Source organism: Hermetia illucens, chromosome 2, assembly GCF_905115235.1.
Source record: "Hermetia illucens chromosome 2, iHerIll2.2.curated.20191125, whole genome shotgun sequence".
NCBI lineage: Eukaryota > Metazoa > Arthropoda > Insecta > Diptera > Stratiomyidae > Hermetia > Hermetia illucens.
This window is the reverse complement of record NC_051850.1, coordinates 90,929,051-90,947,316: the sequence shown is the minus strand read 5'-3', so window position 1 is coordinate 90,947,316 and position 18,266 is coordinate 90,929,051. Positions and strand designations below refer to the sequence as shown.

General features: G+C 39.0%; 1 protein-coding gene across 2 annotated transcripts in view; it reads left to right on the top strand.

The window, feature by feature from the left end:
• LOC119648770 (proton-coupled amino acid transporter-like protein CG1139) overlaps positions 1–18,266 on the top strand; it is a 65,101-nt gene that overhangs the window by 14,268 nt on the left and 32,567 nt on the right. The window contains exon 1 of one of the 2 annotated variants that reach the window (XM_038050600.1): positions 8,622–8,752. The exons of the other annotated variant lie outside the window; for it this stretch is intronic. The gene's annotated coding sequence lies outside the window, so the exon portion shown is untranslated. Of the gene's footprint in view, positions 1–8,621; positions 8,753–18,266 lie in introns of those variants that run through there. 2 annotated transcript variants of the gene reach the window in all.

The window sequence follows — 18,266 nt, the reverse complement described above, 5'->3', positions numbered from 1 at the left end:
GCTTCGCCAATGCTTTCAATTCAATTTAAGTTGAAGTAAAACTTTGAACTTTCAATTTCATTTGGATTGATTTGCTCTAATATGTTTTTGTGTATTTATTGTCCGTCGAAATGTGTTTTGAGATAGTGTCGAGTTTGAAATTGGAATCAAGACATATTATGTCAAACCGTCAATACTTGGTTTTTGTTAACAGTATGTCCGTTCCGTGATACTCTTTCTCACTAAAAAGACCGCCTTCGTTTCGTTTGCTATGCGCTTAGGCTGCAGGACAATTGTGTATTGGTGGTTCTATATCATTCAATTATTTTGGTTTTAATTTATTTTTTTTTATTTTAATCACAAAACCCTCTTTTAATTGCAGTAGAAAAATTTGCTGATATCAATATTATCATTAACCTTTCCTACGGTTGTGTGAAACAAAAAGGTCATTAAAATCGATTGAGTGTCTGTGTGTCTGTCTGATTTATTTGGAAAATCTAGGAAATTCTTCAAGCATGTAACGTGTGGTATTATTCCTTTAAGGGGGTCATCCCGTGTGTCGGGTTGGAGAAATCGATTTTTTTTTGCATGAATTATGTCTATATATAGTGGAGAATATGTGGGCAAAGGGATTTTCCGATATTCCGAGTCGTTCAGAAATTACAGTGTTAAACAAGTAAGGAGTTCGCAGCCGCGGCTAGAGTACTCGTTGAGAAAGAGCATCCAATCTTTTTCTACCTGTTAGTTTTTTACCTGAGCCTTATAAATTCGAACATAGGTATAAATATTTTTTATATTGGATGGAAAACCAATCAATTGTCTAAACTTATTTGCTGTTTGGAATAAAAAGGATAATCCAGTCTAGAGTGAGCACTGAAAGGCTTTCAAGCTATATTAAGTTATATTTTGTTGTAAGTATTATGCTGTTTGTGTGTTCAGTGATTTTTTTAAATGGATCGTACGAAGGGAGATCGCTTTAACGTTCAACGTCATGCTCGCATTAAAAATTTCATGGGAATCGATACTTATCAGAGAAGAAAAAGGACTTCGCATTAATATCAGCAAAGAAACTTTTAGCAAGCCTGAACGTGGATGTTCCAATTGCGAAAAGTTTTGTATATTGTATATTGGATTTTGCTGGAGTTTTCTCCTGTATTTCTGCAAATTTCTGCAAATAATAAAATATACGTAGTAGTAAAAAAGGAATGCGTAGGACATGCCAAGGAAAGAATGGGAACACGGCTTAGAAATGCAAAGAAGAATCACGAAGGCATCGGTGGAAAAGAGGCTGGAAAACTTACTGATAAGGTTATTAACGACCTCACTACATTTTTTGGGCTAGCTTTTCGTCGACACGCAAATTCAATAGAAGGAATGAAGCAAGAAATTTGGGCAACTTTCTTCCATAAATGTTCTACAGACGAAAATCATCAGCATCAAAATTGTCCAGCAGTCGAGGACAGTTGGTGCAAATGGCGCAAAGTGGAAGCTAAAGGAGAACTGGATAGTTTCCACCACGAGAAGGCACCTTTGACTGAAGAAGTTCAAATAGTCATCAAACCAATCTACGAAGATTTGTCACGGGATGATCTCCTGAACAGATGTTTAGGAGCAGAGACCCAGAATACCAATGAGTCGTTAAAGGCATTGATCTGGACTTTCGCTCCTAAACACCTTTATCCAATGAAGGATTCAATGGCATTCTCAAAATCCTAGTGACAATGGGATGTCAAGTTGGTCACATATGTCGGGTTTATGTCGATCGCCGTAATGAAGCGCGAATTTGGCGGTTTGAACGACAATCGACTGACCTCGCTAAAAGAGCCAGAGTTGAAACCAGAGAGCAAAAATCGGCCTTACAAGACTTTTTTGAAGAAACGGAGAGTGCTCTCTATGGACTAGGCATAGCAGATTAATGGCGAGTTAAAATTTTACTGTTGATAATCACATTTAAATTTTCAAATGCGTTTTTCTCGAAACTGCATCTTGAAAATCGGCTGCCACCATACCTCAAAATCTATCCAACCAAATTCTTTGAAATTTTCCGATACTATGAAGATTTTTTAACACAATCTTAACAACCGCATTCGCCATATCGTTCAAGAAACCGTGAATAACCAATAGACGCTACGCGGCTAATCATGGGGATACTTCGTGAGAAGTTTCCCCCTCTTTGCCGAACATTTGTGAATTCAGAGGCAGCGTTTGATCGTATCCTACATGAACTCATCCGGTATGCTCGGTGGCAACGCATAGTACCAGAAGAACTGGTGCGGTAGCTTAAATTACTCTACCACGATCCGAAAAGTAAAGTGTGGTGGGTATATCAAAACGGTTTCGTGTCTCTATCGGTGTCCGTCAGGGAAGCGTCCCCCCAGGATACACATATGGGATTGCACCGATCGTGAAAAAGTTGCGAGAGAGGTGACCATACCATCTTCGATGGTATGGTCACGCAATTCGTGCTAATGAGAATTCACTTGCCAAGATTGGTCTGAACATCGAAGTCGATGGTAAACGACCAAAAGGCAGACCTAAACAACGGTGGCTTGATACGCTGGATGGGGATTTAAAAGCCTCGAGATTGCACCCAGATTAGGCATTCGATAGAGCCAAATGGCGAAACCGATCACGACGAGCCGACCCCGCTTGTGAACGGGACAAAGGCTGAAGAAAAAGAAGAAGAAGACAGACAAATCAACGACATAAATACTCTGTTCGTCCTCAATAAATAAACATTTTCTATTACCGCTTGACGAAGCATGCATATATATGTGCGCATCTAAATTGATGTAAAGCATTTTCAGGCATTTCCGCTTTGCTCCGTGCACGAAAGCAAACATATATATGTTTGGTACGTAAATTAAAAACCGCTGGTAACAGAATACACATGTCTATTATATTGGTTACTACCCGCAAGCTTTATTAGCATATACATATACATACACATGTCCACTTGGAATAATTGACACTGAAATGCAAATAACTAAAAACAATCAAAAAAGAAAACTAAAACGTTCTCATCGACCCCGCCATACATGTCTTACCTGAAATGCCAAACTTTAACCTTCCATAACTTTGTTAATAATAGTCGCATTGCTTTCAAACTTTTCAGGATTATGTCTTATATTATCGTCAATGCTGTCAAATTGTACTCCTGGGATGAATTTCGTAATAATCGGTTCAGCCGTTTCTGACTAAATCGGTGTGACATACAGACAAATAGACAGAGGTTTTGTGTCTGCGACTTAAAAATGGCTGGGGAGAAGTGGATTCTTCATGAATGTCACTTATTGTCACTCGAATGTCAATTATTATCGTTAATTATGACGTCAGCATCTTATTTGCATGGATTAGCATGCAGTAAATTCGCACAAAGTTTGAACTGCTATAACTTTCACACTAATAGCCGAATTTCCATGGCATGCATATGGGCGACATGGCAGTGCACAATTTGGTGCTCCTAGGATGAACTTAAGGGGGCTTTATCAGTCAATTTCTAAAAGTTGGTAATGTATTATTGGTAAGTATATTTGAGCAGATATCGGAATGGGACATATTTTGAGGCCTATATTTCATATAAGCCCACCACCCTGATTTTTTTTCAAATTTTTGGGTTGGGTTGTTTCCGAAAATGATTCCTGTCTCACTTTAAGTGCGCACATTTCGACTTCTTCATTGTATGGTTTACAATTCACGGCAAAACTAATATGTCTTTCGCAGTACTAATGGAGTAAATTTATGTCACTCACTATATGCGTGGGATTTCATAGTTCCCATACGTTCAACAAATTACGTTCGGATTCCTTTAGCTGTTTTGGGGAAAAGTGCGTGTAACCGGCAGACAGACAGACAGGTAATCGATTCTGGTAAAGGTTTGTTTTACACCTGAAAAATCATTTCTTTGCCGGCCATTTGTAACATAACTGTAAAAAAATTTTCAAGAAGAAAAATTCCGTATATCACTTTAAGATGATATAATGATCGTTCAAAAAAGTTTTGTAGATTTTTTTAAAAAAATTTACAGCTTAGACTTCCATCTCAGGACAAGGTGAATGAAGTAGAATGTTGATTTAATATTTTTTGAATAGGAAATATTAATATTGATGTTTTTTGAAATTGGATTGATTGTTATAAAAATTTAAAAGATTTTCAAGTTTAAAGTTTTTAATTAATTGTAAAAGGATTAACTTCAATAATGGTGGTTAATAAATGAGAAAGGATTGATATGAATAGTGATGTGTTATTTTGCCAAACTAGGTAGGACCACAATCGGTGACCCCGGACGGCAAAACCAATTCAACGGTACAGATTCCAGATACTACAAATCTGGATGGGTGGATACTTGAAGAAGGATCAAGGTGAACGCCCACTGCGAAAAACACGACACGACAGATTCGGCTAACGCCCGCTGGGGAGAATACAATAGAATACTATCTGGTATTGCAAGATGTACCTATTGAAAACACTTTTACTAACTTCTGGCTGGCTTCACAAACATATCTGCCTGATTCAGACAAAAAAACAGACAAACGTCAGTATCTGTGTCGGACAAAGTTCTGTCTCCCACAAACATCTGCGGTTGAGTCAGACAAATGTGTGTGTGTGTTTCAGGCATCGAACAAAACGAAGCCTTTGACTAAATTAGACAGATGTTTCCACCAGAATTGGACTTCTCCAGCCATACAGAACGTACATATGATATGGATAAATACGTATGTTTTTAAAGTGGCAATGTTGCACACTACAGGGGAAGAAATCTCTACAGGATAGAAGCGTGTACCCTATATAACGCTGAAATTTATGGGCGGTATACTATCGTCTATTTGTGGATAAAATCCGGTTCAATAGGTTGAAGTGTCGGAGGTGTCGGGATACTTAATCCGTATGGATGAGGAAGATCCAACAGTTATACGCGATAGCGGAGGCCAGGGCGCCAGACATCTTTCAGGTATATCGAATTGATGAATCTCGGTACAAAACCATGTCTGAAGTCCCTTACTAAGGCAGGCCTAGGCAGGAAACCGACTGATGCGCTGTGATAATTTTCATTCTAAGGGGGCAGAGAAAATGGCAACATATGTAAGCATTTGCCATTTTGAGTAACGCTTCCTGCACGGTACCAAAGGCTTGCATCTCACACTTTGCAAATTTGGTTTCAATCATTTGAATTTTAGACTACACAACGCCTCTCGCTTCAATAAATCCTTAGAAAATCCATGAGATGGCGGTCATTGTATAAGAACGGTTTTGTTTTTAGTAAGTGTTTTTTATCAGATATCTGCCAACGTCTCAGTAATATGCGTCCTTGTGATTTCTAATCAAATTTTTATAATTGACCTTTTGCTTATTTTGAAAAATGGGGAAAATTGATTTTTAGGTTGTAACTAAACAGTAGTGTTACGTATTGGGCTTGGTTGGTTTAAAAAAGCCTTACTCTAAAAGGAAATAAATTGAAGGAATATTCATTTTACCGCATACTTGTACATTGTTGGCACCGCTACAATAAAATGGACATCGGCTAGCGTCGATCCATAACCTCACAAGGAGGGCACAGAAAATAGTTGAAAGTCACCTGACAACCCTGTTTGAACAGAAGAATCAACAAGGGCACAGAACCAGTTAGTGTAATGTGCTCGATAGAAATGTTTCCCCTTTTATGACGCAGAATCGCTAATGAAATCAATGAGGTGGTAACACCATGTAGGGACCATACGCTTATTGAGAAGGACTCTAAGAAACAGGTCGAACAAAAGGCATTTACAAGATGTCTTACGAGGATTGCCGTGTACCTGCATAGGACAAATGGAACGTTTAGTTAGTACCCCTGTTAAACAGCATTTGAAGGAAGCTGAGTTAGTAAAATGGGTCAAATTAGTTCTTCATGGCTTTTCGTAAAAAATAACAATCGGTGGGACAGGTAAAGTAACGTTGATCAAAGAGCTTAAATAAGTAAATTGAACACCTAACATCTATTTTATCGGAAAAGAGGGTGAGGAACATATATATATACAAATCTGGATGGACACCGAAAAGAAGATAATGACACCAAAAAGAAGATAATGAAATTAGCGATACTATTAAGACTAAGATTCTAAGAATAAGGAGAATGAGAACATATTATCGTTAAGAGGATAGCTGTGTTCATTCTGCTGAAGAAGGCAACTGACTGACTGACGTATACCGGAAAAATGAATATTCACTTTCTCTAACGAACCTGGGAATTTCCACTTTTAGCGGATTAAGTATTATACTTCAAAAACTTGACAATGAAAAATATGTATACGAAGTTCTTGGCACAGGGGTGGCTGCGATGGCCGATATGCGTGATCGACGAACCAAAGTGCGCAAGTAGTTGAGTTCGCAGGCATATTTTCAATTTTAAACAAAACAAATTTGAATACTGGAAGCTTGATACTTCATGTGTAAAGGTTTTGTGTTCATCTTATGTAAGAAAAAGGTCCTATCCAGGTTTTCCCATTCGTACATACCTCCAATTCAAAATATTCCTTGATATGAGTATTTTTAAACCCCAAGTTCGTCGTACATGTGAGCTCGCTATATGATGATGACGTGGTACGTGTGTAAGAGTGCGATAATTTCACGTAAAATTTTATAACTCTGTTAATGATAGTCCGATTTCCTTCAACCTTACCGAAATTGTGCGTTATATTATTACTTATAGCAGTACTATTTTGTGCTTTAAGGATGAACTTAAGGGGATTTCTAAACTATGATAATATGCTATTATTAACTTTATTTGAGCAGATATCGGAATGGGATGTGTTGTGAGGCCTAAATTTTGTGTAGATGCACAAATATGACACAGATTTTTTGGTTGGATAGGCTGAGAACGAGATTTGCTACACTTTCCGAGAACGAGATTTGCTACACTTTTGAGCCCTCATGATTGCACCAGTCGTAGGGGCTCAGAGAGAGAGAGCGAAAAACCAATAATTGGGCAGAATTATTATTAAGCCGATTGAGTGGAAAAATCCTGAATAAATATTCTCATTTACAAAGAAATGAGTTGTAAACTGGAAGCTCGGCACTATAGGTAGAAAAGGTTTTGTTAATTGGTGGTGGTATGTATATACGTTGATGATATCGGATATTCAATTCGATGTGGTACTCAAATTGTATCTCTTAGGAAGTAATGATTTGACGCGAAAAAGGCTATTTGGACTTGTTATCACTTTGTTAATAATAGTACGATTTCTAAGTTTCAGGAATGCTGCCTCAGATTAAAAGCTATATTACTGCAAAATTTCGTAACTGTAGTTGAGTAGATATCTTAACGGAAAGTGTTTGGTGGCCTAGATGTCATATGCACGAATCACTGTAATTCAGATTCAGATTTTCCGGCTGGGTGGTTTTTGAGAGAGAAGTAATCGACTCATTTTGGATTTTTGCACTCCACTTCTTTGTAACCAATGGCAAAACTAATGCCTGTTTCGAAAAGCCTAAATCTTAATTTGATACCCCATATCCGATGAAAAACAAATAACGATAGAAAATTGATGACTTGCACAGTTTTTTTTCCAAAGAACACCAGCTCCATCCTTATCCAGTGGTAAAATACTGAAATTGACTTGCAAAAGTCTGAAGTTAGTTTGAAAAGTCTTGGTTTGAAAAATGTTGGATCAGATTTGCAAAACTTATCGAGTTCAAAGCACATTATCTATATCGAAAAATAAATAAAAAGAGTTCATGAAATATTTTTTTTTTCTTAAAATTTTTTAGGGATTTGTTGAACTACCCTCGTTCTACGAGTCACGCACTGGAAGTTGCTCACATATGGAAACACAAAACCTTCAATATCTCAAGCGATATAGTTCCGGTTTTCCGACTTGTTTGTATCTTGAATTGCGAAATTCTGCATGCTGAACTCTCATCGTGAAATAAGATGCAATAGCAAGTGCATTTTCAGACTATTCCTGAAGTAGTACTCTTTAGGCTAGTATACGAGTACTCTATACTCCTATGGGAGATGAAACGGGTTGAACATGCTGCTACTGTTCTGCGTGGTGTTCCATCTAGTTTTTCATTTTACGTTACGATTTTTAAAAAATTCCTCTTCAATTGATTTTCTTCTTCGCAGAAGAAAACGATTAAGGCCGACTGGCGCCATTTTAATTCGTGTGTTGCGACCCATGTAATGAATTGAAATGATATTGTGGTACAATTAATTGCACCATCTGTACTGTGGGAATACTTGTACCTTACACAAACAAACCTCGAAGCTCGTTATTCATTGATTAACTTTCCAATTCAATATGTCCTTTTGGGAATTTGTATGATCGAGAGACCCAATTTACAATTGATCTTAATTGTCTCCACGATGGGCAATTGGTAGTCCGGCAGAAGTGAATGATGCCCCAGCGCAATCTCTTCATGGTTAAGATTGGAAAGTGTAGCATCCGTTTGGAATGACGACTACCTAGTAATTCAGAACTCGGCCTGCAACAGTCCATTACGTCATTCCATTTGATCGTACTCTTATTCAGTTGCGCACAGATCCCCGCATAGCATGCGCTGTTTAAATTTATAAAGTGGGCACATCCGTGACACACCCTCCTTTCTGTCGAAGATTTTGCGCATTGCTTCTGGGATTTATAAATATAAAGAGTGCCTGTTGAGGTATCATATATGCGTACGCACAAAAGTATGCATGATTAGATTTTACTGGAATGTGAAGAAAAGTTTAGAGTGGAAGTCAAAAGTTTAGTGTTGATTTATGCTATCCCCTGTAATAACACATAAGAATCTCGCAGTAAGTGTATGTAGTTTAATTTTATAAAAATTCATTTAGCGGGCAAAATCATAAGGTCTCGTTCTAAAGATTTCCAAGTCGCATCTACCACAAAATTTGGCAATGAATTGTGTATAATAAATATTCTAAATGATTTCTTTACATCAGTAATTATAGCATTCCTAAGTGGTTGATGGCTTGTGTGTGTTGAGTGGCTTAACTTGAACAGTTTATGCAGATACCATAATATTATTTTTGTTAAACAAGTCGGAAACCGGAACCTGCGCTCTGCAAATATGAATATTTTCTGTTTTTTCTAAGGATGATTTTTGTGATTTCCATCTATGCCACTTCTGACCTATGTCGTCGTTGTTTATAGACCGCCTCCCTTTTCGCTTGCTGTAAGCAAAGTCTTCCCTTTTTTCGGTCCATCAACCACAGCCTTCAATTGCAAAATTCAAGCAGCTACAAACTTCCTTGGCAGACTTGGATTAGGGCATCCTGGGTTTTCTCACTGGTTTTCGTTCTCAGTCTTTTTCAAAGCATGTGTTTAAGTACTCGATCCTCGTGCAATCGTTATACGTAGCTTGCCCATTGTTGCTTCCAGAGTCTTATAACCGAAGAGAGGCTTTCACCCCGTTAAATAGTTTGCACGGTCGTAGGTCATATTCGCCATGAATCTTCTTCTTGCTTTGCTCTTGTAATTCCCTTGAGAAATCGCCATTTGAAAACATTTAACAAGTTTACAGAGGCTTGAGGGCCCATCGTTCACATCCGTAGCATAGCATAGATCTTATTAATGATTTATATACTTCGAGGTGAGTTTTCCTATGTACAGGTCTGCAACTGAGTAAAAACTCTTAAGAAGTGGGCTGTACTCTTCAGGGTATAGGCAGGTTTATTATCGCCTTTTGACAATTTTACATCTGCATTGTTACAATTTGTCTAATAAGGTCTTTTTCCCATTTGTGCGGAATTTTCGGTTTCATTGTTGCTTTGCTTCCTGGTTCCGGTTTAGTGGAACTTCTTTAGTGAATGTGTAAGCGAGCAAGATAGATGCAAGCGATGGCTACAATTTGTTTAGACTTATGCAGTAAAACACCTTTTGTGTGAACCAGTATCTTTCTTATTACGTACTAGCGAGCAAAACGAGACAACTATGGAAGAAGTCCACCTAGTTTCTTCAGTCCGATTTTCGTATCAAAGGCTGCCGGTTATCAATCTTGACTTGTAATCTTATTGCTACCATTGTGATTTTCTTTGAGGTACTTAAGAGATGTGCTGTATTATTTTGTGGATGGTTTGTTGAAGGCTGCTATCAACTTATAGATTAAGCTCAATTCGACAGCCATGCCCTGCTTTACGCTATATCTAATACGCAGTACCTACACTAAACGGCCCGGAGTTGCGAATGTATTAGAAAAGCTTATTCGTACACATCATAGGTCCTCAACATCTAGAAGAATCCACATGTGGTTTAGTGCTTATGATGTGTAGGGATAAGCTTCCCCAATACATTCGAAAGTCCTGTTAATTTAGTGTGGATTCTACTTATTTGATGTACTGTGCCCTGGTTTTAATTTCGTCTAAAATCGGAGGTTTCCACAGAGATTCATTCTAAATAGGAATTTTAGATAAGTAGATCGACATTTCATTTTTGAATCCTTGACGTGCATCTGCCCAGATAATAATGAGTATGAGCTGGTTGTAGTGCTACTATGGAAGAAGCACCTAAACTACTGCAATTTGCATCTGATAATCAACGATAAAAGCATCAGCACCAATCCAATTGTATTTCTGAATCCACTTTTTGTCTGTAAAGTCACACTATTCATCCAAACGTAAGCTTTTCAAAATATGTAACTTTATTGTAAGATCCGTAAACAATTGATGAATAATCGTGGCCAATACTCTACCGCAGATCGTCCGATCCAAACTCCTTCTTTTCTCCTCTTTTTGCTCCGTGAACTAGATGAACGCTAGATCATAAAAATGGTTTCTTTATTGATCATATTCAAAAGAATGGTATCGTCACATATATAGGAATTTTCTTTAACAGTACAACGCGTTACTAATTTTAGGTGTATCTCGAGTTACCTAAAACGGCTGAGTTGATAGTTCGGCCACGCTGCTAAGATGCATCTTCGTCGCATGCTTATCTCTCTTTCTTACCATTCTGTGAAATACCTTCGTCGTTCCCGTATGAAAGTTCTCTCGTTGTCTGATTCGGGGTGACATTCAGGCTCCAGCGAATAGAACTTATGGTTCGCTTCCCATTTAATTTCATCTTCTTTGATGCAGTCTTCAGGATTGTGGGATTATAACGTTCTCTCTGTTCAGCAAAATGTTCACTCGTCAAGTAACTATTTCTGTCGCTAACTATGCAATCTAGTACACCAAACCAAACTGTTTTTAGATAGACAAGTTTCATGAATCGAACTAAGGTTATTTTATGTATATATTTCGTTAATGAAATGCACATGGAAGGTATGCGCAGGATCATCATCATCATCAACGGCGCAACAACCGGTACCCGGTCTAGGCCTGCCTTAATAAGGAACTCCAGACATCCCGAGATTCACCAATTCGATACCCCTAAAAGCTGTCCGGCGTCCTGACCTACGCCATCGCTCCATCTTAGGCAGGTTCTGCCTCGTCTTCTTTTTCTACCATAGATATTGCCCTTATAGACTTTTCGGCTGGGATCATCTTCATCCATACGGATTAAGGGACCCGCCGACCATAACCTATTGAGCCGGATTTTATCCAGAACCGGACGGTCATGGTATCGCTCATAGATTTCGTCATTGTGTAGGCTACGGAATCGTCCATCCTCATGTAGGGGACCAAAAATTCTTCGGAGGATTTTTCTCTCGAACGCTGCCAAGAGTTCACAATTTTGCTTGCTAAGAACCCAAGTCTCCGAGGAATACATGAGGACTGCAAGATCATAGTCTTGTACAGTAAGAGCTTTGACCCTATGGTGAGACGTTTCGAGCGGAACAGTTTTTGTAAGCTGAAATAGGTTCTGTTGGCTGACAACAACCGTGCGCGAATTTCATCATCGCAGGATCACCCATTTTTTTGTATATGACGTTTAAGGGGGTCATCCCGTGTCAAGGTCGTTTTTTCGCTTTTTTAAGGTTTTGTGTAAAATCGATTCAATGTCTGTCTGTCTGTCTGTCTGTCACACGTATTTTTCTCCAAAACGGCTAAACCGATCCGAACGAAATTTGGTGGACAGATGGGAGCTATGAAATCCCACGCATACAGCGAGTGGCATCAATTTAGGTGGAGTTCAAAGGAGGGCTCCCCAGATATGCAAAGGGGGGATTCAAAATTTTTTTTCACCGGATATAGTTGTGTAGGGTATCAAATGAAAGGTCTCAATTTGTACTTTCCGAAACTAACATTAGTTTTGGCATAAATTGTAAAGTGCGTGAGTAATGAGTCAAAATGTACGCACTTGAAGTGAGGCAGGACTCATTTTCGGAAACTACCAAACCTAAAAATCCGAAAAAGTCAGGGTGGTGCGCCTAGATGAAATCTAGGCCTCAAAGTATGTCCCATTCCGATATCTGCTCAAATAAACTTACTAATATTATATTACTACTTTTTAGAAATTCATTGAAAAACCCTCCTTAAATTCGTCCTAGGATTTTCGAATTTTGTACCAGCATAGAGGACAATATTTCGTATATATGCGCTAAATTTCGTGGAAATCTGGAAATCATTAACGCCAAAGTTATAGCAGTTCAAACTTAGCAATTTCGCGCAAATTTACCGCTTCCAAAGCCATGCAAATCAGATGCTGTCGTCATAATTACCCGGAATAATTGACATTCGCGTGAAATATTAAGAATCTATTTATCTGCAACCCTTTTTAAGGTTTTGTGTAAAACACTTATGTGAAATCTAATCTTCGAGAGATGTCCCATTCCAGTATCTACTCAAATAAACTTACTAATAATATATTATCAACTTTTAGAAATTGACTAAAAAACTACTGCACCGGTATAGGAGGCAGTCTCGTGCATACACATGCCAAGTTCCATGAAAATCCAACTATTAGTGTCAAAGTTATAGAAGTTCAAACTTTCGTGCTAATTAACAGCATCCTAAGCCATACAAATAAGATGCTGACGTCATAATTAACGAGAATAATTGAAATTCGAGTGAAATATTAAAATTCCATTCAAGAAGAATCTAATTCTCCCCAGCCCTTTTTAAGGTTTTGTGTGAAACAAAACCTTATTAGAATCGAGACGGTGTCTGTCTGTCCGTCTGTCCGTCTGTCCGTCTGTCTGTCTGTCTGTCTGTCTGTCTGTCTGTCTGTCTGTCATTCTGTCACAGCCGATTTATTCGGAAACGGCTAAACCGATTGTCGCGAAAATTGGTGAGAGTATGTAATCTGGTGTTCCCTTTACATGCAGGAAGTGGCGCCATCTTGTGTTAAATTTAAGGGGGGGCTCCCCATACATGTGAATGGAGGGTGCAAATTTTTTTTTCACAGAATGTAGCCATGTAGGGTATCAAATGAAAGGTCTCAATTAGTACTTTTCGAAACTGGTTCAATATTTGATACTGGGTGAAACATAGGGGAGTGAGGGCTCAAAATATGACCCCAAAAAAGTGTAACAGGTCTCGTTCTCAGAACCTATTCAACCGAAAAATCTGAAAAAAATCACAGTGATGCATCTCTACGAAATCTAGGCCTCAAAATATATCCGGTTCCGATATCTGCACACATAAAGTTAATAATAGTATATTTCCACATTTTAGAAATTTACCCGGCACCCCCCTTATGTTCATTCCAGAAGTACAAAATTCGGCATGCGTATAATGAAGAGTATAATTCACAGTTTGGTCAAGTTTGAAGAAAATCCAGCTATTAGTAACAAAGTTATGGGGGGTGAAACTTTACATTTTTTTGTGAATTTCGTGTACTCTACAACCTGCACGACGTCATTATCACATCTCAATTCGTCAATACCACAATGAAATGAGTTCTTATGAATTGGGTTCCAGAGAATTATTTTGTTTTAGTTTTTTAGTTATTTGTCAACCAGACATGTGTGTATGTAGGTATATAGTATATGCGTGCTAATGAACTTTGCGGGTAGTGCCTAATTCAAATAGATATAAGAAGTAAATCGGAAATGTGGGTGCGATCAATTTATATACGTGCATATATGTGTACAGTATTCGGAATTAGGGAGTTCGTTTGTTTAGGGGAGGGTAATATCTATGGCTGTAATATGTACGTATGTCTCGAGTTTGGAAAAATATGAAGGGATATGTTGGATTTGTAGCTATATACGGATAGAAAAATGTGCGTTGAAATTTCTTACATAAGATGAACACAAAACCTTTATACCCGAAGCGTGAGCTTCCGGTATTCCGACTTGTTTATATTTGATGTTGGTTATATATTTTCTAATAATATTAAACTCAGAGTGTGAAGCGTATGAGGTTGACCATTGTCAACACAGGGCTTTCCAGCAAGTGATTTATTTAAATCGCTTTCTAGAAAATAGAGGGCAATGGAATTTTTAGCTATATTACACGGAGCTGTCGTGCACTCGTCGCTCCTCACATCTTTTTCTTTTTCTTCAATCTTCAGTTCACAAGCGGGGTCCGCTAGTGGTTCGTCGGTTTCGTCATTTTATTTTATCAATCAGGATGTAATCGCGAGACGTTTAAATCCCTATGCAGCGTATCAAGCCATCATTGTTTCGGCCGGCTGTTTGGTTGCTTACCATTACTTTCGATGTTCTCACCAATACTGGTTGTTGAATTCTCGTTAGCGTGAATTACGTGACCACACCATCGAAAACGCCTCTCTTGCAGTTTTTCCTCGATCGGTGCAAACCCATATCGACCGCGGATATTCTCATTTCAGACGTAAGCAAAACGTGTCACGCCGCTAGTGCAATGCAACATCTTCGCCCCCATTACCGCAAGACGCCGTTCATTGTCCTGTATAGTCGGTCAACACTCAGAACTATAGAGAGCGGCAGACGGACGACATTGCAGTAAATTTTAGATGTGGGACTTGCGCTGATACGTCGATCACAAAGAACACCAGTTGGAAAATGCCACTTCATCCAGGTTGTATAAATGCGTGAAACAATTTCATTACGCAGTTCTCCATTGGCTGATAGCATTGACTCGAGATATTTAAATCGCTGAGTTCTGGAAATGACAGTAACCTGCCCTTCGAGATATTTAAATCGCTCAGTTCTGGCGATGGCAGTAACCTGCCCAGAACTGAGCGATTTCAATATCTCGGGTCGATGCTATAAGCCAACGGAGAACGCTATGCTCCTCACATAGGGAAACACAAAACCTTTTATACCTGAAGCGTCAAGCTTCCGGTTTCCCGACTTGCTTAGAAATAAAGATACAGATACGAATTTTTCACCATATATTTACTAATATCTTGAGCATGCGTAGCCCGATAGCATAGTTCATTATCGAAATACAGAGCAATTTATACACCCATCTTTAAAAACAGTCGTGAAAATTTCAAAGAATTTCGTTGGATAGATTTTGGGCTATGATGGTAGCAGATTTTTATATGCAGTTTCGAGAAAAACGGATTTGAAAAGTTGTATGTAATTTTTAGCTATAAATTCTCAACTGATCATTAATCTGTTATACTCAGTCCATAAACCTTAGGTTTCTTCACGAAACACATGTACAACCTCGGCTTCAATTCTTCTCCTTTTAGCGAAGTCATTCGAACCGATAAATACGCGTTTTATCACGGCGATCGATATAAATCTGGCATGTGACTTATTACGTTTTTGAACCTATAATTTCCGAACGACTCCGAATATTAAAAAATCACTTTCTCCACATATTCTACACTATATCTAGATAAAATTGATGCTAAAAAAAATCGATTCCGCGGATTACAAACACGGGATGACCCCCTTAAATATCCGCATGATTTTTCTCCTGGAAACTTATTGGACAGACATTCCAAACATCTGCCAACATAATTTTTAATAAATTTTGTTGTCGTAATAAACCAGTTCGACAGTTTTATGTAGTGACACGATGACACATGCTGATTTCTTTCCTCGCATTTTTAAGAACCACCTACTTTTTTCTCTTTTCACCAATATGAGAATGGTTCAAACATAAACAATATCTCCTTTTCTACATTTTTAAGGTTTTGTGTAAACACAAAACCTTATTAAAATCGGTTGACTGTCTGTCTGTCTGTCTGTTTGTCCGTCACACGCATTTTTCTCGGAGACAGTTATAGCGATTAACGCCAAATTTGGTAGAAAGGTGGGAACTGTGAACGCTCACGCATACAGTGAATTACATCTTTTTACGCCGAATTTAAGGGGGGGTCCCCATACATGCAAAAGGGGGGTGTAAAATTTTTTTTCATCAAATATAGTCATGTCGGGTATCAAATTAAAGGTGTCGATTAGTACTTTTCAAAACCGATCTTAGTTTTGATATTCGTTGGAAGGGTGGGCAGCGCGGGGGGTTGAAAGTGATCACTTCTTTAAGGAGGCCATTCTCAGAAACTACCAAACCAAAAAATCTGAAAAAAATCAGGAGGCTGCCACTATATGGTGCCTAGGCTCCGAAATATCTTCCATGCCGATATCTGTTTAAGTAAAGTTAATAATAGTATATTACTACAATTTTTTGTAATTGGTTAGAAATCCCCACTAAGTTCATCCTAGTACCATAAAATTTAGCAGTGATATAGGCTATAATATAGAGCAAGTTTGGTGGAAATCGCACTATTACTAACAAAGTTATAATACCTCAAATTTGCTGCTTCTTCGAAAATTGAAGACTATGAATGCCAATATCACCCGAAAGTGGATACTCTCACATAATATATGGATATATTACATGCTACGTACTAAGAAATACACAAAACCTTTCGTACCTGAAGCGTCCAGCTTCCGGTTTCCCGACTTGTTTAATAGATAATATGCACAAGCTAAATCATCAATTTTTTTTTAACTTGGCCTCCTCCACTTCAGTTAATAATGTGGAAGCTTGAACAGCAGGCAAGTTCCTTGTTTGCGGCTTTTTGTAAGGCAGATTGTGGGCTGACTCCACTTAACTTGAAGGATCGACAGTTGTTAGTTGACAAGACGGATGGCATCGCGTATATTTATGTTGCGAGCCCCCATAATAGCGATATTGAAGAAGGTGAAATATGAGCCGCTGCATGGGGAAATCAAAGAAATTTGGCGTCTCGAGCAGATGATTGTAGTTCCCATGATATTATCAGCTACATGTATTGTACCTAAATCCCTCACGGCTCCCCTTGATGTCCTGGGACTCTCACACAGTCTGGTTCAAACCATGCAGAAATATACTATTCTGCATACGGGTTCGATGTTCCGGGGTGTTCTCGACGGATTCTTCCATTGATATATCACAGGCCACCACCACCAGCGCCCTTTCATAATTTAAGTAGGTAGGATCTTCCGCGCTTAAATCCTTGGCACTTAGTGCTACTATTAGGTAAAATTCCATATCTGTCGAGATTGTAACAACTCGAAAAAAAAACGAAAAAAATAGGAACATGAAATTAAGAAAATAAAAATGAAACAGAAAACAATATAAAAATAAGAAAATAAAATAATAAATGAAACAAAACAAAATAATAAAATAATAAGAAAAAAAATAAGAAAATAAATAAAAAAATAAAACTCCGCCGAAGCCGGTCCCAAGCCCGGTTGTGAAAGGAGGAGGGATGGATAGCTTCAGTCTGAATGGCTGTACGCCACCGCAGCGTCTCAGGGGGTAGGTGAGGAAAGTGCAGGAACTTTGCAGTCTTGCAGATTACTCACTAAGGAAGCTATCTACACACCTGGCAGCTAGGGATAAAATGCACCACCAAAAAATGAGAAGAAGGAGAAATTTAAGGTCCGGCACGGATAACCGGCGGGAGGCGTCTGACTTGGTGACTGGGTCGGGCTCTCGTAATGGACAGCACGGCGTCGAAACCGCTAGTCGTGGGGCGGTTCGACGTCTAGGCGCCACGACGACCAGGAGCACAGCTCCGCCTGCTGCAGCTGTTTCGCCACAATCTGTGGCGACCACTTCAGCAGGTTCGCGTAGGAAGCGGATGAAATGGACTGAAGAAATGAACCTCTTCATCATCCGCTCCTACTACGAAATAACGGCGGGGGCGGGTACAACATCTTACCGCCCCTTGTCGCACCAGAGATTCGTCGAGCGTTTCCCGCAATTCGCGCACGTGACTGTGCAGCGAGTCGCAGACCGGTACCGCTTCATCACTCGCAGTGACACAATCCCGGCCATCATCAGGGAACGTGTTCGACTTGAAGTCATCGGGGAAACTGGTGACCGAGAGTCGATGGGGGCAGAGGCGGCGGCATCAACAACACCACGCCGCACTGCAGGCAACAGGTTCAGTACTCGCCGAAGCACTCTTCTCCACCGTCCAGCTGAGGTTTCCGCTGAAGTTCGGGACGAATTCCAAAGAGCGTGTATAGAATTCTCGAATATGGATCCTTTGCAT